Genomic DNA, 14,548 nt, shown 5'->3' with positions numbered 1-14,548 from the left:
ATATCCACTCTCTCCTAAACCTCTAGGTACTAGTTATAGGTAACTATTAGCAAAGTTAATTGCTGTAGGTTGATTGCTCATGTTCCTTTATTGCCTTTTCCAGTCCCTTTTACCTCGGCTCCTTCCTTTCCCCTCTTATGTACGCACTTATTTTCCCTAGCACAGTGGGTATTTCCATTTAAACTTCCTTTAGGTTTATTTCCTTTTCTTTCTTGATGGTCAGGAGATCACAGGAGCTTTAATGTGCCTTACTCATGATGCAAAGCAATATCAAAATGCAATTTCTGCATTGAAAATCCAGTTTGATTTCAGAAATCATACAACAGAGCTTTAAACCCATCAGCTGAGAAACAGGCCTATGGGCTGATTCTCAGCATTTATGCATGGTTTCTTTGTAGCTTCCTCAGTAGCAAATACATCCTGTCAAGTATAAGAAGGTAACAGGTGGAAAAAAATATTGAAGTCAATCCCAGAATTGCTGCTGAAGTTAGCGCAGTGAGGATTTCATACTGAATCTGAAACCCAGTAGTGACACTCTGAGTTCTGGTGCAACAGCTTATGCTGTTTTGCTTCCCAAATAAAAATTTTAAAAAGCATGCTATAAGAAACTAGGCAGGCCTTCAGAGTTGATGCTTCCCATAAGAAACTTTCTGCTTTTAATCCACTCTTTCTTGCTATCTTGCCTCAGTGTGACTCCTGAGGACAGAGTCCAGTAGGAGTTAAGAATTGGGAGCTCTGCCTGACCATGTAAGTGCTGCAGCTGTAACAGGAGGAGGATGAAATACAAGAGTAGCCACATCTTTTGGGAACCCACAGGATACAATGGACCTGAGCAGCTACACCTGGGACCTTCCTCCACTCTTGCCCATGGCAGCCCCTACCTGGGCTGTGTGGAAGCAGTGCCAATCTCCCACCTCTGTCTCTGGCCCTGCCACCTGGATGTCCATGCACCTATCTTTTCCTGGATGGCCCCTGTGGTCATATGTTGCCCCTTGTTTCCAGTCTCTATCCCTGCCCCTTGTATGAACCCAAACACTTCATCACTGCATTGTCTCAGGTCCTGCCCCCAGCCCATTCTGATTTAGCTCCTGATGGGAGCTCCTGGATTGTTCCTGGTCCTGGTTCTTCACTAATCATCTCAGGGGCTGTCATTGAACCCTGTGAAGTCCCCCAGCTCTGCCCACTATGGTCAAACACACCCACCCATGAGGGCATGGCGAGCACTGGGGTAACCCCCAGACCCAGGTCATGCTCTCACAGGGAGCAAACAGCTCTCATTGAGCCTAGGCAAGAAACAAAAAAACAAAAAGCAGGAAAAGTACTTATATTTGATTATGAAAAGTTAGCATTGCTTCTTCCTTATGAGCTTTCCAAGGAAAGGCAAGGAGACCTTACTCCTCACATTAGAGTTGTGGAACTGCTGAGGAAAGGCTCATGGTAAGCTGATAATGAGAGCTAAGAAGCTCTGAAGTTTCATTAGCATCTTTGTACGCTTCTGTCATCACTGAATCAAGGAAAATCATCAAGGAAAAACCCAATCTGCATCTTGAGCATCTTTAAGGTTCACTTGGGGGAATCTGATTTTATTTCCATCTGCATGGAGGACTCTGCATGGAGTTGAACAAATTGATAAAACAACAAAAGTTACAGCTCCTTTTACTTACTGGACAGTACTGAGAGACTGCAGTTTCTTGAGGATCATCAGCACTAATGTCTCTACACTGAACTTGCACTATCTTGTTTTACATCCTGTAATAATTCTGAAAGTTATAGGCTTGAACTTATTCAGTAAACACCAATGCTCTTGTACGGAAGGAGAAGCACAGCTTTTGTCAAACCTTCCCACTAAACGCTGGCAATCTTCAATATGTACTTTTCCTTCAGTCTATAATGGCAACACTTTTTTTTTTCCTTTTTTTAAATCTCTTTCCTTTTATTTCCTGGTATGTGTTTTAGCACTTGTGACCTTTTTCAGTTCTCTAAATATTGCCTTCCATTTGCAAAGTGCCAGTGTAGTGGCTTTTTGGGTGCAGGGCTGTTCCAGAGGCTATTCATTAGGCTGATGTGATTTACAATCTGGAAAGCAACTCTAAAATGTATTCTGCTTAGAATACCTTTCCCTAAACTGAATAAGGTGAGCAGATGCAATGCAAATGCACATCACAACATTGCCTAGGAAAACTGAACAAACCCAGAATAAAATTTGTAATGAAACTGAGTAGAGCTGATGCAAGGTTTTTTGCTGCCCTAGGCAGATAAAAATTGCTGTCCTCTTTCCTTATCAGTACTTGCTTTATTTCAAAATTTTCCACCCTGCCCTGTGCAGCTGTTACCTCTTTGGGCTCTGACAGACTCCCCCTGGCAAATCTTGCAGGGAGATCCAGAGCCTCTGCACTGCACTGTCCCTGTGCCAGGGTATGCTGCTCCAGTAGCAGCAGGGGAAAAGAGAATGTGTGTCCATGTTTGTAGTGCCCTGACCCAAGGCATTAGCACAAACCCAAGCGGTGGGCACCCTATCCGGAATTAACAATAAAGGAAAAATATACGCCTCAAAAATTACAATAAACCTGCTAAAAACCTGTGAAAACCTACAGTCTGGTTCTTACTGGGTCAGTCCTCTGTCCCTTTTTGTCTTTGACCCTCAGTCACCTCATTTGCAGCCCCTGACACAGCAGCTGAGAAATGCCAGCCTAGAATTGGAGAAAGGTATCACACACACACAGGATGCATACACTGTGTCACACTTGTCACATACTACAGAGTATGAGTGGACAAAACAGGCTCCTACTTACATATTTGCAGATGCAAAAATGCAATTACTTTTTTTCTGGGTCGACACAGACTTCTGAGAAAATTTCCTTGAAAACAAAACAACTGGTTCCTTCTGAAGCCCCCAGGCTCTTCACCAGAGCCTCATTACAACACCAATTAATGGGTTTAAGCACAGGTATCCCTGGCTGTGAAGAGCAGCAGAAGAGCAGCACATGGCTTCCCTAGGGAATATGTTTTGAAAAAAGGTAAAGTCTGATACTCCCACATTTGCAACTTCTGCGTTATTTATATTCTAAATGCAGTCTGTGAGACTGGGTAGCTTATAAGGCAATTGCAGGTATTGTTTCACTGTATTTCCTGTAAAAATTACTATATTTTTATTTAATTATTCTTACTGTGTCTTGTAATTTTTTTCAGAGTAACTCTATGGAAATTATAACTATGAATTTGTAAATAAAACAGCCTCAGGGGAAGCTGTGGTTTAGTATGTATGAGGCAGTAAATACAAAGAAAACATTTTCTCTTAAAATTCGGTATATCTTATATGCTTTTCCAGCAAATTGCTTGGATCCTTTAGAAACAGAAACATATCAGATTCGCTCCCCAACATTATTTTGTGACAGAAATACATGTTTTCCCTTTTCTTTTTGCTTTGTGCTTATTTACAGTTAACTTACTGTATATGCAATTTAATTATGTATGTTTAGCACAAGCATGTTTATGCATATCCATTGGCGATTTTTAAAAGGAAGCCTCACAGTACCTGGAAGCCACAATGCTCACAGATTTTTTAGAAAAAAATCTGCCTTATTTGTAGCTGTCAGCACTTGTATGTTCAAGGGCGCGTCTAATTTTTTTTGCCTCCAGACAGTGAGGCAGAAACACGGGCAGGCCTGCAGTCTGTAAGGAGGCACACAGGTTATGGAACACTTTCCCTCCCAGGACTGCAAAACCTCCCCTTTTCCCATCACGTTGCTGGGTGGATGACAGCATCCATGACCCAGGGACCGGGCTGAGAGCTGGGGAAGGCAGGAGCGCGCTGGGGGTGATGCTGTGAAGGTTGACTTGTGCTCTTCCACATGTTTCAGCAGGCAGGCACCCAGGGAACACTGCTTCTCCTGGGTTACCTTGCAAACCCAGTGGACACCAGCAGAGGCCCACAGGCATCGCCTCTGGGAAGAGAAAGCAGCCAGCAGGAGGGATGGAGCAATTCACACATCGCACTTCCAGGCTCTTTCATGCAACAGAGATCTTTCGGTGCATTACCCACATCTCCTTGAAATGCAACTCCATAGCAGCTTAAACAAGCCTAGCTGGGTGTGTATGTGACCAGAAAGGGAAGCTGGCTCAGCAACTGGACCGTTCGCAAATTAATCTTACTTAGCAATACGAGTAGCTAGTTTTCAGCTGATCCCTGGACCAGTGCAATTTCCATGTATGCCAACGTCTCCAGGAAGAAGGTGCAGGAACATGAAGCCAGGAAAATGAACACAGAACTGCAGCTTAATCCCAGTATGTTTTCATCCTTTTGCAGGGGTTCCATACTGCTGTCTCCTTATTGCAAAGGTTTCATACCTTCTTGGTGTTTCTTGTGGGCAGCTCCTCAGAGCACTGACCCTTTCTCCTTCACACAGTAACCAACTGACTCCAGTTCTCCTCTCAACCAGCCAACCCACTCTTTTATAGCACTCTTCTTCTCCTTGGCTACAGCTGTGGCCTGGTAAAGTCAGGCCTGTTCCTAATCTTTGATAATTGGCCCAGCTGCAACTCCTTAGGGGTAAGATTACTTTCTACAGAATCTTTATTTTCTTATATTCTATCCCCCTACACTGGTAAGCCTTGACTGCCACAAACCAGTTTGACTTCCAAGACAATTTAAGACAACTCAGGTCAGATGCTGCAATCCTACCCACAGCTTTTCACGGGTCTCATGCTGCCACCATTGTGTTCATATTGACCTTTTGATGTGTCAGTTTGGAAGGCTCTCTTCACAGGAAATTAAATCAGTAAGAAAATTGTACAGTTCTCTGCTCCTTTTTCTACCCCAACTAGCTCTCAAAGGGCTGAGTAAAATTCCAGTGCCAAGGGAAAGAAAGGTGAGAGCACACAGCTGCGGGCAGGAGGGAGATGCCATGGGACTGTGCCAGCACCAGCCTAGCCTGACCTCGGTCACTGAGGAGTGCACACCCAAGCTAAATGGGCTAAATGAACACCTTAAGGCATCAGGGACTGGCAGTGCCACTGGAAGCAGCACCTCTGTCACCACCGAGTCCCCAGCCTGGAGCTGTCACAGCCTTCTGTGCTGCTCTACAGCAAGTCTTCCCAGAGAACTCATCCAGGTTATAAAAGACATATTTTCGGAGATGACTTTTGGTTCTATCAGAAATTGTGTTATATATTTTTCATAATAAAGTGCAAATTCAGTTCTAAGCTGTGGAATTTTTGGTACGTTTCTAATTTTGCCCTAAGTCTATGAAGTGTGTACATTTAAATAAGCTCCACAGCAAGAGCTCTGTGACTAGAGTCCATCAAAAAGCTCCATATAGAAGTAGTACCCTACTGTCATGTGCAAGGAATTTATGAATTTTATTAAATATTTTATACTTCCATTGCCTAAAATTTAACAGCATCAAAAAGTTCATTTTGGCTTCTACATGAAAATGAAATTTTAGAAGATATGACAACATGGCATTTGTAAAATAATGCAACTATGCATTTGCTATAACTGTAAGCATACTTGGGGCATTTTATTCTGATTACTTAATCCCATATACTTACAGTAACTTCATCATGTTAATGGGCCAGTGTATTTCTTGTTACTTAGCTGTATTGCTCTCAATTTCATTCCTCAAGAATATATTTAAAGAACATTAAAACAGCTTTTACTACCATAAACTCATTTTGGGTTAACTATACAACACTCCTTAGGTGAAAAAGCAAGAGGTTAGGCACTGAACTGTGAAACTAACTTGCACAAATAGGTGACCTATATTTGGCAGAAAAATTTCATTCCTTCTTTTTCCACATATAATTTTAACATATTCAGTACTTTCCACTTATGTGACTTCCATGAGCACTCCATAGGAAGAGTCCCACATAGTATCACGTGACATAAAACTTTCTGTGTCAGAAAAGATGTGTATGATGTTACTTAATGGAATGTGCAGAAATCAAAGGTTGTGTGATTATATGTACTGACAACAGGATGAGTTTTTCTTAATATCTATGTGTAAGCATATAATATATCCTTCCATCTACAGATGCAAAGGATTTTCTAGTGAAACCTTTTCTCCCTGTTGCCAAAGGCAGCTCTGAGGAGGAGGAGGAGGTCTGTACACTTCAAACTTACACACATGAACTCAGGCTGGCTGGAGCTACCTGCTGCTTGCAGGAATTGGAGTCACCCCAACGCAGCTGACAAGTGAGCACAGAGTCAGGCACAGCTCCTTATTCTGCCCAGGAGCAGCCCCCAAGCCAGGCACAAGCTGGTGGTCAGGCAGCTGCATGGAGAGGTGGGAGGCACGGCTTGCTTTATCCTCAGCCATGTCAGCTGAATATAAAAGAACTCTACATTGATATAGGTAGACATTAACACATATAATTCCATAATTCTAGAGCCTCATTATGAAGTTCTTTATCTCAGCTCCTCAGTTTTTTAATTGGTTTTCAAAAGTCACTAGGTATTTCCTGAAGTTCACAGAAAATTCTTTCAAGCCTCCAAACCCCTGTGATGTATAACTCTATGTTTGTTTCCCCTTCTTTTTCTAAACATCTGAATTCCAAATGCTTGCACAATGCTTTTTTTATTTTTTAAATGTGTGCTTCATTATTTTGAGAAACATATTAAACTGCATAAGTAACACATAATTTTTGAAGTCTTATAGTATTACCAAATAGAAACTAATGTTCCCTTTAACAAGAAAAATACATTTGTTAAGATTATTTCATGCCACATTTTATTTTGCAGTTTGGGTTTCTTAACTGCATCTATACAGTCTGACATGCTTTTTAACTTCTAGTTTTTAAAAGTTGCAAGTTACTTACAGGCAAAATAATTATGTCTGTGACTGCATATCCATGTCCATTCGATAACATTTCAGTCACTCATAAACTCAGAACATTACTGCCACTACTGAATAGTGCAATTGAAGCTTTCCATTTGCTTTTTTATCATTCAGGCAAAATGTATGCACACATTAACTAAAGCCATTGCCTCCTTTTTTCAGCAGTATGTCAGAAATCAAGCTGAAGCCCTCATCTATTATTGTCTTCTCTCCATGCATCAGATGTACAATTATCAGAAGATACAAATTATGTGCATCAGTGGGATGCTATTTTCTATAAGAATAGCTGTAAGTGGGTGGATGGCTTTAGTAATGACTGAACAAACTAAATTGTAGTGTACTACAGCAATGAGCAATCAAAGAACAAATTTTGGAAGCCTTCAATTGTTTGTGCTAAAACTGTGTGGGATGCCCCAGCTCAGCAAGAGATACAGTCCTGAATTTATAAAAATTTCTATTCTCTTCTTTTCACTATCTGGCCACTTCTTTCTGATTTCATATGGACCTGGTGGTTAGTGTTTAGAAACAAGAGGTGCTGGAAAGGACTGGTGACAATCCCAGGTGGAGTAAGCAAGTCATGACCAGACAGGGGCTTTGTTTCAGCCCTACAGCCATCACATTTGGGAATTGTTATCCGTAGCACACAGGCATTTACAGGATGCCCATTGTAGTGGGTTGGTGCTGGCTGGATGCCAGGCACCCCCCAAAGCCACCCCTCCACAGCTGAATAGGGAGATAAAATATAACAAAGGGTTGATGAGTTAAGGACAGAGAGAGATCACTAACCGAATACTATCATGGGCAAAACAGACTCGAATTAGAGATATGAACTGATTGTATTTACTAAAAAAATACGAACAGGATAATGAGAAGTAAAATAGGATCTCAAAACCACCACCTGCCCCCCACCCCCCCCTCATTCCCAGCTCTATGCCCCTCCCCCCCCCTCCATTCCCCCCAGTGGCACAGGGAGACAGGGAATGGGGTTGTGGTCAGCTCATCACACGTTGTTTCTGTCACTGCTCAGGGAGAGGAGTCCTTTCCTTGCTCCAGTATGGGTCTCCTCCCACAGGAGACAGTTCTCCATGAATTTCTCCAGTGTGAGCCCATCCCACCAGCACAGTCCTCCTCAAACTGCAGTAGTGTGGGTCACTCTTCCACAGGGTGCAGTCCTTCAAGGACAGGCTGCTCCACTGTGGATCCCCCTGGGATCAGAATGCTGCCAGGAAACCTGCTCAAATGTGGGCTCCCCTCTCCACGGGTCTGCAAGTCCCTGCCAAGAGCCTGCTCCAGCAGGGGCCTCCCATGGGAGGCTGGAGGGATCACTAAGGTTTTGCCATGGTGCTAAAAAGTCTCTCTTAAAGTTTTATTTTAAGTCTGGCTGAGAATTTTCATATCCACAAGCATCTTTTGAATGTAAGCACTTTGAAAATAAGGACTTGGACACTAATGTGGGGCTTCATGAAGAAAACTAGTGTCTGGGAAAGCAAAAGGCAACTTTTGCTCATAGCAGTCACTGCCATTGATGCATGTTTCAGATTAGGCTGTTTCCTAAGCTGCTGGCTTCGGCTACAGTCTAATGCTGAAGTCCTGTGGGAACGCAATATAATTGTTTTCTAGATGAAGTCAGTTCTGTAACCCACAGTGCCATAATTTCTTCTATGCAGAATATAAATTATTATTCATGGGTGTCCTGGGCAAAGAGCTCATTGTGGCTAAAAATCTATTCAATTTGCTTCCTTTTGCCATCCTGATGGCTGTCATATCACTCTTCATTGTCAGGAGAGATGAGCCCAAGTGTCGTCTCCACCTCTGCGGTACCTGGGTTCAAGATCTGTCTACTTTTGTTCACATAAAAATTAGGCAAATGTAGAGCAAAGACTGACCTTTCTGAGGCTCTCCCAGGTAGTCTTTACTGAGCAATGCCCACTGTATTCTGATCCGGTCTTCAAAGCCTTAGTGGTCTACATATTAATATATAACCAGTCTAAAATGGGCATAAAATTTCCTAAAATAATTTCTCCTCTTGTCAGTCAAGGAAAGAAATAATTCATTCACCATGGACCAACAGTGTTCACTGAGACAGAGCAAAGACAGCCCCAGGTTACTGAAGTGACCTAGTTTCATCCTATATATTCACTACAGAGCAGCAGTAAAAATTCTCTGACAAGTCATAAGAAAAACTGAAATTTGAAAATGGTAAATAAGAAGTTTTATAACAGGAAGGGACAGCCAAATGACACAATTACTTTTTAAAAATATTGTAATACCACCTTGAAAAAAACTTGTCAGGTTTTTATCACTGCAAGTGTTTGCAGTGGACAATTTGTTAGTCAACAGTTCTTCACATCCCTGAATGGATTCATTCTTGCTTGTATGGGAATTAGGAACATGAGGCTGACAGGGTGTCTCAGCCAAAGTTACCAGAGAGATCCTAACTACCTTTTGTTGATATTTCTATTACCATATTCCTCTGCCAAAACCTTACAAAAATAAGGGAGAAAGTTTACATCAAGCTGTAACTGGTTTTGTAGTGCACCAATACAGTATTTAATATGTTAGAAAAACACTATCAGTTTTGTCCTGCGCTTTTCTGTTGCCAACAGAGAGAGCAGGTGTCTCTCCCAGTACCTCTGTGGTGAAGGATTGTTTATGACAGTATTTCTTGATGAGACAGCTTTTATTTTGGCAACATTATTTTAGAGCCCTAATTTAATCCTGCGGATTCTGGGCTGTCTAGCAAATATTATACAGAAAGTGGCATCTTACACCTTATATGATGACTTTATATGAAAGCTTTTCTGCTGTCCTGGCCAGGCTCCACTATGGTATCACCCTGCACATCTGGGGAAGGATGCAATTATTTTGTTTCTATGACATTTTTCTGTGTTATACATACAGGATATCTGTCTGAGAAAGAACTCTTCCCATCATCTTTCCACCTCCCACACAGGCAGAATTAAAGGAAAAAAGCTTCCCATAAGACTTGATACAAATAAAAACAATCTTTTGATTTTTGCTCTCCTTCTCCTCTTGTTCCTCAAACCCTGGTGATGGAATTACCTCTGATCTTACGAGGAGTAAGGTCACAGACAATAGCTGTGTTTTGTTAAATTATTCTTTTAATAATTTTCTCATTTTAAGACTATAATCTGTTGTTTTGAATACTGTCCTTTGCTAGGAAGAGGGAATGCTTATCACTTAGGATGAGTCAGCTAGTATGAGATGTGCTAAAGGTTGCAGGATAAATGCTGCAGCAGGATATAATGCTGGTTAACACAACAGCCAAATGTTGAGTTCAACCAGTCCTAGCAAAAACAAGGAACCAGAGCGAGGGACATGTCAGATAACCCTTAACTAAAACCAAAACCAAGACCATAAATAATGCAAGCTAGTGGCTGTTCCTGATGCTTTCTTTTGAAGCTAGTCAGAATGGATTTGCAAATGCATTGTTGGAACCTGTTCAGCCTGGAGAAGAGAGGGCTTAGGGGGGATCCAACAGCAACATACCTATAAGGGATTTATCAAGATGGAGCCTTGTAGTGGTGCATGGCAGAAGGATTCGTGACAGTGGCATAGATGGGAACAAGAGAGGTTCAAATTGTGTGTGAGGAAAAGCTTTCTCTGTGAGGACAGTCAGGCAGAGAAGCAGCAGGCTGCCAGGGGAAGCAGGGGAAGGAGGGTGCTGCCTCCATCACTGGAGGTTTTCCAGCCCTAACCAGACACAGCCTGGCCTCACAGCTGAGCCTGTTTAAGGCAGAAGGCTGGTCCAGGGACCCCCTAAGGTCCCTCCTAACCTGAATTACTCAGGCAATTACAAACCTGTCTGGGTGGGAATACTTTGTGTTGTAACTACTTAGCTGAAAAATATTTGAAGTAAGCTGTCTTTTGGTTTAATAAAGAGATTTTTTAGCTGATGTGGTCTATTGGCTAATCTATTAAGATTCCACAAGACATTGTAAGAGCTCTCAGAGAATGGAATTGTCATCAGTAAAAAATGGTTTGCTCTAACACCTGGCCTTCCATGTGTAACCCTGTCTTTTCCTTCCAAGTAGCACGGAGAAGCAAAATGCATGAAATTAGTTTTGCATATAATGCATGAAATTCCTTTCCTTCTTAGACACATCTATTGCCTTAGAACTATGGAGGAGTAAGTCATGCTAAAATGGATTAACATAGACATATATAAATTATTTCTATGATATGTAATCCTGCTTCTTAGCAGTTATTTTACCAGAAAACACAAGTATAATTTCTCAAATTATTTTAAATATAACTTTCTGTACATGTCTTTAAAGCTGATCCATGAATTTTAAGCTTAAATTGATAGGTTTTGTGTAAAAATATGTTAGTTTTCAAGTGGGGACAGAGGCACCAAAGTAGAAATGCTGCAGAGGAGAATAATGAAAGGGAATAATAATGAAGAAATATCTTAGAAGAAAATCATGGATGAGTGGTTTGTTATCACTGTGGTTTGGTTTTGGTTTTGTTCTGTTAATAAATATGTGCAAGACTGAAAAGTAAGTCCAAAGGCATTACTGTACAGAGACACTCTTCCTACCTGAAGGGTTTGGGAAGTACAGAAAATATCACAACTAATTGGAAAGGATCCAAGAAAAGAGAGAAATCTTTGCTTCATTATATAACAGTGAGGTAGCAATACTTGGTGGACAAGTAATGTAAAATTATTAAGATGGATTTTTCACTTGTTAGGATGTCAAATCTTGCTTACATTAGTATTATGTAATTACTCATAATTAGTATTATGTTCTTCTGTACACCTGTCTTGGGATCATAACATGAAAGTGGTATCAGTAAGAACTTGTAAGAGCATTGTAAAAACAGTTTTCTCTAGGTGATACAGGTTGAACTGGAGATCTGAAACTGCCTTTGAAAAGGAAGGATGTTCAGTCTCACTAGATGCTCTGATATCATGCCAAGCCAAAAAACAACCGTGTCATCTATATTCTAAATTAGATCTACACTATTAGAATGACTGATTCTTTGAAGTGCTGGATGTCAGTTAAAGAGGTTTCTCAGCATATTCTGTATCATCCCTCTATCAAACACAATGCTGGCAGTTTATTTTGGTCCTTTCCTAGGATGAAATAATGTTTGGCTTATTCCTCTTGTCCAGGACTAGTATCTGGTGAAGGCAACTTCAGAACTGTGCTCACTGAGGAAGAATAAAATGTAGAAGCTGCAGGAATTTAAATAGAGGTTAGTATTTTTCTCTTCAGCCATGTCAAACCCATTCCATTTTTCATGCTTAGTTTCTCAAATATGGAAATACTTGGAGCTGCAGAATTAATCTCTCGTGAGTAAAAATGCACCTTTTTTTATTTCCATATGGCTTTCTCCTCTCTTTTTATTTTTATAAAAATGATGTGAGAGAAGAACATGTTTTCAATGGCACATTCTATAAAATATTTCAAGTAATTTATTATAAAATGATTCTAAAATTACTTGGTGTTTGGCATGGTATTTGTTTCCTTAACATGGGTACCTGATAATGATGAAGACAGAAGTGGGCTACATAGCACAGTATAGAAATTCTAGGATATATGCATAGAAGTGAATTTTTATTTATACACAGGTACAAAGGTATAATCATCTTTAAGCCTTATTAATTAAAAAGAAATGCATTTAATTCAGCTTATATTGAAGGTATTGGTAGCCTACTGACAGCTTTCTAGTATTTAGGAAGTTCCTCATATTTTCATAAGAAAAGCAATTGAAAATAAGCATCTTAATATTCTTTTTAGTGTATGTTCATAGATTATTTTTCCTAAATACTACTATCTGACAATGTTAAGCATGTTCTCTAAGGTGCAGTTCAGAATTATATTTTTTTTCCTCCAAGGGGAAGTCTAGCATGGAGGTAAATACCATAATGTATTCCCATTCAAACTAATTTTTTCTTTTAGCAACACAGAGGGCATGAACCTGCATACTAATGTGGACTCTCTTAGCTGTGGATACCAAAGTATTCACAAAAAAACCAACAAGAAATATCCAATCAATTTAACTAAATATTTGTGGGCTAGCTAAATAATTGAGGACTAGAATCAAAAATAGGCAGTAGTATAGTTTCCTAAATTCTCATGACTGAAAAGGAAAATAAATGGAAGGCAATTTACAAACCAAACACAAAGAGAAGAGCATGATAATTATATAAGGTTGACTGATAATTCTGAAAGAACTAGTTTGTGATGAAAAGTGAGTTTGAGCACTGGGCAGTATTTCTGGATCAGACACTTATCCCTGAGTGATGCTAGAAGAGAGTTGAGCAGCTGAATTATGTATTATCAAATAAATATTAATTTCTTGCATGAAGAATTAAAATACTCTTTTAATGAAAAAACAGTTGTGTATAGATTTTCCAGTAGTTTTCATAATTTGCATATCTACCAGATGACAACAAAGTCTCTATATTCTTTCTCTAAATATCACTTTCATCTTTTACTAGACGTAGATATTCCAGTTTCTCAAAAATAGAGTAAGAATTGTGCCACAGTCTTTTTACTCCAAGAATTTTATTTTAGAGCACAAGTATCATATTCTTGTGCATGTCAAGCAGGTTATAATTTAAACTGGAAGTCTGCATTTATCTGTGAATTTAAATAGGGTAGTTATGAGTAATAATAGAAATCACTGTTTCATTAGAGGGGCTTTCCACCTAAGCAAGAACAAGACAGTATTCTTCCCCCTTACATATATGGGTTACATGTGACCCTGAAGGTGTTCTTTAACGTTAGTATATTATGGAGATTTATCTTTTAGCATCAAGGCTTTTTCCACTATATCTGCAGGACATGATCTGAGTCTATTTTTATTACAATTCCTGCTCTGGCAAATTTGACATCTCTCCAGAGAACACACTGTATGACAGCTACATGGGGTAGAATCAGTCGCTTACTTCTCAATATCTGGTTGGCCTTGCACTCTGGTTTGGGTGCATGCCAAATTGAGAGCTGCTTGCAACTATGATGGACCCACTTGTGCTGCAGCAGAAGCTCTGGCTTAGAAAAAAGGGTTGAGAAAGGCAAATTATTTTACCCTGAAATAAACCAAGTGTTAGAGATTTAAGATATCTTTATGAGGGCTGATATGATTTAGAATATAAAAGTGTGGAACAAGCATATGACCTCTTTCCTCAGGAAATTTCCCAAGATAGTAGGTATTCATTAAGTAGTTAAGTGTAGTCCAGCATCAAAAAGCTTCTGTGGCAAACAGTGCAGAAACCAGCTGCACAACCCATAGGGAGACAGAGCTCTCCAAAGACATGGGGTTTATTAATTACAGGACATCTATGTAACTGTGCAGAAACCTGGCACCAGAAATTACACAGGTACACTTCCTAAAGTGCTTCAGAAGAAATGAGGATGTTTTAAAGATAAACTGCACTCTTCATAAATATTAGAATTACCATATTTTCTTCAAGGTTTGTTTTGAATATTATGTTTCAAAGGCTTACAGATTTTTAGATTCCAAAAGTTAAGGTGTCATTATTCCTAGAAAGTTTATTGTACTTTTTGAATTTTCAGTCTCAAATAATTAACTGGTTCTGATAAGTTTGGCAAGAAAAAAAAAAACCAAAAGCAAATAACTTTGGACTAATATTGAACCCTGTGAATGTCATACCTGAATGATGTTCGAGAATGCCATGGATGACTCAGATGTGGAGAAATTATACTCCTGATTAAAACAAA

This window comes from Fringilla coelebs, assembly GCF_963513975.1.
Source record: "Fringilla coelebs genome assembly, chromosome: 3".
Lineage (NCBI taxonomy): Eukaryota > Metazoa > Chordata > Aves > Passeriformes > Fringillidae > Fringilla > Fringilla coelebs.
Note: the sequence above shows the minus strand (reverse complement) of the source record.